Here is a 10027-nt window from a genome sequence, read left to right as displayed (position 1 = left end):
GATATGATGTCCACCACAGTGGTGTTGTCTACAAACTTCACAACCATGTTTGTGGGGTTGACAGTGGAGCAGTTGTGGGTGAAGAGAGGACTGAGGACAAACTCTGCAGCGGTCCAGTGTTGAAGATCAATAGAGAAGATGTAGGTTTCCTGATCCTCACCATCTGCAGCCGTTTGGTGTGGAAGTGACTGATCCAGGAGCAGAGCAGTGGAGATAATCCCAGGCTGTGGAGCTTCAGAGCCAGTATGTCTGGTAGCATGGTGCTGAATGCTGTGCTGAAGTCCATGAATAGCATCCTAACATAGGTGTCGGGATGCTGCAGATGAGTCAGAGTCATGTAAAGTCTTAGATAGCACTCTGTCATTTCAGTCCCACATTAATAATTTCACTTGGTCAGCATACTTTCATTTACGTAACATCTCTCGATTACATACAACTCTTTCTGCTGACAGTGCTGAAATTCTGGTACACACCCTGGTTACCTGTCACTTAGATTATTGCAATTCTCTCCTCTATGGGCTACGTGACAAATCTATTCATAAATTACAACTACTCCAAAATTCTGCTGCCCGTATCATTACCAGAACCCCCTCTATCAGTCACATAACACCTGTCCTGCAGCAACTTCATTGGCTTCCTTTCAAATATCGCATAATTTATAAAAATCTTCTCCTTACATTTAAAGCTATCAATAATCTTGCCCCCAAGTATCTCACTGAGCTCATTCATATCAAGATACCCACCCGCTCTCTCAGGTCCTCTTCTTCCATTCAGCTCATCCTTCCACATGCTCGTCTGGTTACCATGGGGTTTAGAGCTTTCACTCATTCAGACCCATATCTTTGGAACTCTCTGCCCCACTACATTCAACACTCCACATTCATAACTACTTTTAAAACTCACTTAAAAATGTATCTTTTTAGACAGACATACTCTTTATGATTTTTTTATTTAATCCCATCATTTCTCCTGTTCTTTTTTATTTTATTTTATTCCTGCTCTTTGTTTATTAAATGTTTATTGGATTGAGTGTTTTATTGTTGATTTTGTAAGGTGACCTTGAGTGTTTAGAAAGGCGCCTATAAATAAAATGCATTATTATTATTATAATAATTATTAATACAGTGCCAGTGAGACCGAATTCCTTGTTGCGCGATTCTCCCTGTTGGCGAAATGCAGGCTGTCCAAGCCAACAGGGAAGGCATCCTTGATGTGTTGCAGGAGGATCCTCTCAAAGGATTTCATAACAACGGGGATCAGAGCAACACGACGATAGTCACTGAGGTGATGGTTGTTTTCTTGGAAATGGCCTAGGGCTGGGCGATAAATCGATTTAATCGATTAATTCGAATTTACAATTCTCTAAGATTTCATTTTTGGAAAATCTGGATTTTATTTTGCCAATACACTCATTGGGTTTCCATGATGCTGAATATATGTTTAAGCAAAATTATTGTCAAAATATTGTTAAGTGGAAACTTTTTTTTACCATAATGCGAGGTACTTTATTTACTTATTTACTTTTTTTTTTACTTAGTTTGAAGTTTACAAGTGCAGTGAAGCCTGTTCTTAGCTCAATGTGTAATACCACTAGCAAATCAAAAATCAAAAGTTAGAATAGTGATAACAGTTGATAATTACTTTTTATTTTTGTAATTTATGTTTCATGTGTCTATACATTTGTGACGTGCCACGCCAAAAGCACGAACAAGTTGGCAGAGCACAAAAGAAGAAAAGAGAAAAAAAAACTTTAATTGCTGTAAAAATATTATTTTTGTTTTATTGCAAAATGTGCTTGTTGAAGTTACAAAGAAACCACTCAATACTTTAAATGACCATTTCTGAGGTTTTAAATCAGTAAACCTTGTGTTTAAACTTGGCCTGTTTGTAGGTTAAAATCCAGCCACCCGGGAGAAAACCTACAGGGGAAACCTTCAGGTCATTTGTATACTACCTTTGTATGGCTTTGTGGAGACTTTTGTTATGCTTTTTGACCAAGAGAACATTCTTTAGGAATGCAACATAAGGACTGGAGTAATTGGATCCCACACCCTTGCGTATCCTCTGTGGTAAAAAATACCAAGAGTACTATGAAAAGTTGTTTTAACTATGCTATTTAAGAGGACATTTTCAAACCGTGTACATCAAGTTGAAAAGGAAAACTATTTTGGTATGTCCTTTCATTTCATGTTTCCTTCAGAAAAAAAACAACATAATTCCTGATGCATTTATTTGTGTTTGATACAAAATCAACTGTTAGACTCTTGCTATATTCTAATAAACTTTTTGTGAGGATTTAGGAGTGTAAAAGGTCAGTTAAGGCAAGAACAAAGGTTTTTGGATTAAACAACTGCGACGTGTCACCATGGCCTTCTTGTACCCAAAACACCTAGACAGCGGTTTAGGTGCATCAAGTTTTGGGTTATGGGCCCAGCCTACTCCCGCTGTACCACTCGGCTTTCCCTGTAGCCCAAGTGGAATCTTGAAAGGTTTAGCTTGCTTCTTGCGTTTTTGGGCTAGCTGATGAAATGAGAGAAGAAGGGAGAGAGGCAAGATGTGTTGAGAAGTTTGTTCACTTCCTGGCAGATGTAAACGAAAAAGACTGGCCAACATTATGCCATCTGTGTGAGAAGCTTATTCAATTGTCATTCTCTTAAGTGACAGAAAGAAACTCCCTGTTATTCCAAGGAACAATGGCAGTGGTGGGATTTGAACCCACGCCTCCACAGAGACTGGAGCCTAAATCCAGCGCCTTAGACCACTCGGCCACACTACCCACAAGTGTAAAAAAAAAACGGTCACCAATTCGCTCAAACTTTGAACAAGCCAAAAGAACATTATTGGCCTTTAGCGGCTTTTTGAAATTGGTTGGAAATCATGGTACCACCAATGATTTGCCATGTGTTCATCGTGCTGCTCTAATACTGATCTCATTCAAAACCTTTCTGTGCAGAACACATGGCAAAGGTGGTTAAAGTCCATGGTTGAGTGCCAATCCCTCTGCTTTGGGGTAAATCATTTTTGACCAAGAAAATAAGGTCAGGCCACACACATGTCAAGAAGATGTATTCGCACCAAGCATTTTGAAATGATGACATAAAACACATTTTAGCATATCTATATGCTGTTTTATTTTGTATTTCTTGAAATCTTCATGTTAATCTCAACAAAATCCCTTTACTGTTGTGAAGGGACTAACATTGAGTGCACTGGAGAATGTGAGCAGTGACAGCACTACTTCTCTAATGCTTCGCTAGGCAAGCACACCACATTTAGGGCTATCCATCCATCCATTTTCTAACACGTCTATCCCTTGTGGGGTCGCTAGGGGTGCTGGTGCCTATCTCCAGCTGTCAATGGGCGTGAGGCGGGGTACACCCTGGACAGGTCGCCAGTCTATCGCTGACATTTAGAGCTAAATACCCTTAAACTAACTTTTCTACACTACCAAGTGGATCCAGCCCTGCACATGAATAGCATCAATAGTTTCTATGGTGGATTTCTAGAATCCTTTCATGGTATGCTCTGCTCGGTTTACCACCAAGAGGGTTGCCAAAATATTCAGGAATAATGTGCATTCCATTTGCAGTCGGAAATCCCGGTTTCCGATGAAAACATCAAATGTAACACCAGCTATAGTCAGACTTTCCTCTCCGAAAGTCAGCTAAAGTTTTTAAGGCTGATTGTCGGATTCAATATGGTAGTTTTTCGCATAAACAATGGTAAGCTGTGAAAAAGATATTTATTTTACAAGATACACTTGTAAGAATGCTTCAAAAATCACTGATACATGTAGCGGGTGCAACTCGGAACCAAACAAATTAAAAGTGGTGTTTGCATTTGGAAAGTACAACTTCAAAGAATGTTTATAAGAGGTACTACAAAGAAAACTATTTTGGTATGTCCTTTCATTTCATGTTTCCTTCAGAAAAAAAAACAACATAATTCCTGATGCATTTATTTGTGTTTGATACAAAATCAACTGTTAGACTCTTGCTATATTCTAATAAACTTTCTGTGAGGATTTAGGAGTGTAAAAGGTCAGTTAAGGCAAGAACAAAGGTTTTTGGATTAAACAACTGCGACGTGTCACCATGGCCTTCTTGTACCCAAAACACCTAGACAGCGGTTTAGGTGCATCAAGTTTTGGGTTATGGGCCCAGCCTACTCCCGCTGTACCACTCGGCTTTCCCTGTAGCCCAAGTGGAATCTTGAAAGGTTTAGCTTGCTTCTTGCGTTTTTGGGCTAGCTGATGAAATGAGAGAAGAAGGGAGAGAGGCAAGATGTGTTGAGAAGTTTGTTCACTTCCTGGCAGATGTAAACGAAAAAGACTGGCCAACATTATGCCATCTGTGTGAGAAGCTTATTCAATTGTCATTCTCTTAAGTGACAGAAAGAAACTCCCTGTTATTCCAAGGAACAATGGCAGTGGTGGGATTTGAACCCACGCCTCCACAGAGACTGGAGCCTAAATCCAGCGCCTTAGACCACTCAGCCACACTACCCACAAGTGTAAAAAAAAAAACGGTCACCAATTCGCTCAAACTTTGAACAAGCCAAAAGAACATTATTGGCCTTTAGCGGCTTTTTGAAATTGGTTGGAAATCATGGTACCACCAATGATTTGCCATGTGTTCATCGTGCTGCTCTAATACTGATCTCATTCAAAACCTTTCTGTGCAGAACACATGGCAAAGGCGGTTAAAGTCCATGGTTGAGTGCCAATCCCTCTGCTTTGGGGTAAATCATTTTTGACCAAGAAAATAAGGTCAGGCCACACACATGTCAAGAAGATGTATTCCAACCGAGCATTTTTAAATGAGGACATAAAACACATTTTAGCATATCTATATGCTGTTTTATTTTGTATTTCTTGAAATCTTCATGTTAATCTCAACAAAATCCCTTTACTGTTGTGAAGGGACTAACATTGAGTGCACTGGAGAATGTGAGCAGTGACAGCACTACTTCTCTAATGCTTCGCTAGGCAAGCACACCACATTTAGGGCTATCCATCCATCCATTTTCTAACACGTCTATCCCTTGTGGGGTCGCTAGGGGTGCTGGTGCCTATCTCCAGCTGTCAATGGGCGTGAGGCGGGGTACACCCTGGACAGGTCGCCAGTCTATCGCTGACATTTAGAGCTAAATACCCTTAAACTAACTTTTCTACACTACCAAGTGGATCCAGCCCTGCACATGAATAGCATCAATAGTTTCTATGGTGGATTTCTAGAATCCTTTCATGGTATGCTCTGCTCGGTTTACCACCAAGAGGGTTGCCAAAATATTCAGGAATAATGTGCATTCCATTTGCAGTCGGAAATCCCGGTTTCCGATGAAAACATCAAATGTAACACCAGCTATAGTCAGACTTTCCTCTCCGAAAGTCAGCTAAAGTTTTTAAGGCTGATTGTCGGATTCAATATGGTAGTTTTTCGCATAAACAATGGTAAGCTGTGAAAAAGATATTTATTTTACAAGATACACTTGTAAGAATGCTTCAAAAATCACTGATACATGTAGCGGGTGCAACTCGGAACCAAACAAATTAAAAGTGGTGTTTGCATTTGGAAAGTACAACTTCAAAGAATGTTTATAAGAGGTACTACAAAGAAAACTATTTTGGTATGTCCTTTCATTTCATGTTTCCTTCAGAAAAAAAACAACATAATTCCTGATGCATTTATTTGTGTTTGATACAAAATCAACTGTTAGACTCTTGCTATATTCTAATAAACTTTCTGTGAGGATTTAGGAGTGTAAAAGGTCAGTTAAGGCAAGAACAAAGGTTTTTGGATTAAACAACTGCGACGTGTCACCATGGCCTTCTTGTACCCAAAACACCTAGACAGCGGCTTAGGTGCATCAAGTTTTGGGTTATGGGCCCAGCCTACTCCCGCTGTACCACTCGGCTTTCCCTGTAGCCCAAGTGGAATCTTGAAAGGTTTAGCTTGCTTCTTGCGTTTTTGGGCTAGCTGATGAAATGAGAGAAGAAGGGAGAGAGGCAAGATGTGTTGAGAAGTTTGTTCACTTCCTGGCAGATGTAAACGAAAAAAGACCGGCCAACATTATGCCATCTGTGTGAGAAGCTTATTCAATTGTCATTCTTGTTACTGTTTCACCGTGCCGTGACTACGGTGAAGCACCCTCGGTGGACCCAGTTCGTTTTACCCAGTCAGGCGACCCCCACCTTCTATTACCTTGAATGTAGGACGCATAAAACAGACAAGTATGCTTTTAGTTATATTTTATCTAGGTAAAGACAGAGAAATAGTTACAGTCACACCAGCGCTGATGGGCCCCTGATCGGCAGGAGGCCTCGAGTGCTCATCACACAAACATTATAAAGGGATCTCGGGACACACCCATACAAGGGCGGTACACATCCAAACTGTGACATCAGCAGGGAAGCTGTGTCACCTCCGGGGTGGTATCTGATAGATATGTGCCAATCTTTTGGGTCAGTGCCATCTAAGTGTGCCATGCAGTTCTGGGATAAACAGCTCGTTCCACTTGACCTTGTTGATATCCTAACAGTCCCCCTGATGATGTGTCATTATGGCACATCACCAAAGATGATCAACCAGTGGAACGACAGCTCTCAGTCTGTCCCTCTCCCAGAACAGTCGGTCATTCCGTCCAGTCCAAGCAATCCACGCACGTCAGCTTCCGGCTTCCAGAGTCCATCCATCTGTGATCTCCATGGCAGTCGATAGTGCGGTTCAGTCCTCTGGGGTCACACAATCTCTGCTGGTGTGACTGAAAAGCACTTTGTAAAAACAGTCCAGTTGTCCGTTAGCCCCCCCTGTTGGTGTGCCCCAAAGGCACATCACAACGAAAACAGTTCCAAGAAAAGGGCCGGACAAACCACAATGGAAACATCTTAGCATCAATCAGCATGAATACTTCATAATTCAGCCTTTTTTACTCAAGCCCACAGTCCAAGCATTTTATCTACAATTTAGGGTTCAACTATTCAAGCTAGGCCTGTTTTAGGTTCCTATGCGCACATTATTTTAAGTTTACTTTAGACTATATAAGCTAAAGGTGTACCTTAATCAAGGCCAAATTCGTCTACTCTACCCCCACCCCAAGAAACCTCCTACTCGGTCCTCCACTCTCCATTCCTATGGACAACGATCCATCACCTTCACACCTCACAAATCCAAGAGTACCAGTAGGGGGCATCATAGGGCAGGCTGAGTCTTCATCACAAAAAACCATCTCTAAGAAATGGCAAAAAAGTGATGGAGCCCCAGTCAAGGGCACTCCCACTCTGGGCCAATCTGAGCGAGAAGACACCCTGTATTGAATCTAGAAATTAGCCTTACCGAGTAACTTATGGATCTGTGATAGCCATCAGATCCTGGTTCTCTATATAACAAAGCAAAAAGTTAGCAAGAACTGCAGGTCTTGGTGTGTGTGTCTGTAACAGAGAGTTTCCATTCTTAGTCATAAAGCCATAGCGATCATCATAATGCAACATCACAGTATAAACATCATAACACATAAGATCAAACATGGTGATGGAAGTCAGTGGAGAAGAGAAAAGATAGAAGAAAAAGTCAGTTTTGCGATATAAAAAGATTCTGTACGTCAATAACGCAAGTAAAAAACCATCAGGCCAGTCTGAGCACGTGGCAGACATGAATCTATTCGCGCATAAGTGGTCAGCTCAGTGTTCTTAGGCAACTGCTCCTTCATGGCAAACAGAAAGAAAAAACATAAAAAATCATAGGTCTCTGGCATGTACTCCCAAACTTCTTAAGTCCTCTTCTTATTCCTCAGCATGGACAAAAACGATTTAGTTGGATGGTAATGAGTGTCCTGTCCTTTTTCAGGCAATAAGCATTTCATCCCCAGGAAAATGCTCTGTTGAGATGGTTGGCAGACACCAGGCCTTGTTTACTGTTGGATAACAGAAACAAGGTGTAATTAGTGTTCTTATCAAGACTCCCAATCCTTCTGTCATTTACCTTCTTCAAACACTTTCACATCCAGATATTTCCGTTCACAATTATTATGCTCTTATCTTAACCTCCTTTACTGTAATCATTAGATCTTGCATTACTCTTATATAAAAGAAAAATCTGAAAGTTCAACGTTATCTGCAGCAGCATTTCTCTATAATTCTTTCCCATGTGTGTCTCACCTTACAATTGTCCAACAGTTGAAAAGATCTCTGCAATAGAAATTTATCATCATATGTTTCATGGCTACTGTGACACGGTTCATCTCAATTTATCTAGCACACAAGGAATTGTATTAAAACCTTTCAGAAACTTCTTACTGAACCAGCTCCAAAATACTTCACATTTTTCTAAAAAGTCCAACAGAAAAACCCTTAAGTTTGTAAAAGAAAGCTCTACTATACATATTTGCAGAATAATGTTGTGATATTAATCAGAAGCAGCCCTATGTACTTCTTGTCTTATTTTGAAAAGCTCAGCTGAGAAAAGGAAGTGTGTGCATGCCCCTCGCCCACACGGAGTTGTGATTGGTTGCTATTCAGGAAGTGGGTGTAGCCCAGGGCGGAGACAGGAAGTAGTTCTGTGAATCACTTTCAGCTTGACGTGCATCAACCCAAAAGACTTGTAATTGAATGCGCCCTTCACCTGACGCGAAGAGCAATTCTAACCCCATTAATTCCTGATTTTTTAATCCCTTCTGCTTGTTTTAACAGACTGCTTTTGTAAGCGACCCTGGTTCTATCTTATGTCCCCCTGTTTGAATCTTGTTTGAAACAAACCTTTAAACTGTAGTATGCTGTGAGCAGTAAGTCATTGTTGCTTATTAAACACATCGCCCCCTGACCATGTAAGAAGCTCCATACTGCTCTAGGTCTTTAAACCTTTTTCAGTCATTCAACATTAGTTTAATTGATAATACATCCAAGCACAATTATATCCCCAAGTAAATCAACCCTTTAACAAGTATCTAGTTCTTGTTCTCATGTGTTTAGTTTATCCTTGAAAAACTTTAAGCAGACATTACTCCGAGTGATTTTCTTTACATTATTATTCATTTATTATTATTACCTTAGTGATCTTATATCACCCAGTGATCTATAAATCCTTATTTTATGTTTGCACCGTCTTGTCCCAGCAGATTAAAAATTCCCATTTTAGAATTTGCTTTTTTGTTTCATCAATCACTGTCTGTTGTGATTATTGAAGAAATTGTGCAGTTCCTTTAAACCCTCTTAAATATTGACCACACGTTGGTAAATGATCAGCTTTAAGTTTTGCCCTTCTTCTAATTCTTTGTTTAGCCTTAGTATCTGCACCTTAAATTGACGAATTGTGGAATTCTTTGTATAAACACTTCTCTATGTCCGTATTTGTTTTGGCCTCTATAATTTTTTTTTTTCTTTGCATTTTAAGTGTGAACCTGGTCAGGATAGAGAAAGTCATCTCCGATGCTCCTTTTGGCAACCCCAGCAAACCCAAACATAAAATTGTTCACAGTCAGTGTTAGGTTACAGGTAATCCCTGTGGGAACACGACGTCGTCTCCTTTGTTCAACCTGGTTCCAAGCGCCTGGGTCATCGAAACACTCCACCACCTGCGACAAATCTCTGACATTTTCAAACCACAGCAGCAATTCCTGGGTGTCCACACCCCCTGTCTGTGAAATGTCCCCTTGTCGTAAGCCCAGGCTTTCAGTTTCTCTCCTGTTAAGTGTCCCCCTTTAGAGCCCATTTACCCCAAAGAGTCCAAGAGTGTGTTTTAGGTGCGTTTCCTGAACGCCAACCTCTCCATGTCATGTTCGTGAAACCTTGTAGTTGAATTCCATCACCTGTGAAGCAAAGCAGTCATGCATAGTTCTTTTCAAGATTTTCTTTATCACAGCAGTAGTGTCACTGTCTGATGCCATTGCAGCTCTGATGTTCCTCAGAGCCAACCTTCATGCATTGATATCATGTTGGAGCTGTTATCCTCATCTTGTGTCCAGGAGTGCTTCTGCTGTCCTGACCAGATACCAAATGTCCAACTAATCTAATTGACCTCATTACTTTTCTGCA

At 40.6% G+C, this 10027-nt stretch overlaps 2 non-coding genes across 2 annotated transcripts; both read right to left on the bottom strand.

Moving 5' to 3' along the window:
• Nucleotides 1-2694: 2694 nt before the first annotated feature.
• On the bottom strand, nucleotides 2695-2776 carry trnal-uag. Its single transcript has one exon. It is a non-coding gene; the product is annotated as a tRNA-Leu (tRNA).
• Nucleotides 2777-4423: 1647 nt separating this feature from the next.
• Nucleotides 4424-4505, bottom strand: trnal-uag. Its single transcript has one exon. It is a non-coding gene; the product is annotated as a tRNA-Leu (tRNA).
• Nucleotides 4506-10027: the final 5522 nt, after the last annotated feature.

The sequence above is a fragment of the Fundulus heteroclitus genome, unplaced genomic scaffold (assembly GCF_011125445.2).
Source record: "Fundulus heteroclitus isolate FHET01 unplaced genomic scaffold, MU-UCD_Fhet_4.1 scaffold_246, whole genome shotgun sequence".
In the NCBI taxonomy this organism is placed as follows: Eukaryota; Metazoa; Chordata; class Actinopteri; order Cyprinodontiformes; family Fundulidae; genus Fundulus; species Fundulus heteroclitus.
The sequence above is the reverse complement of the archived record's forward strand: the minus strand, read 5'-3'. Positions and strand labels throughout refer to the sequence as shown.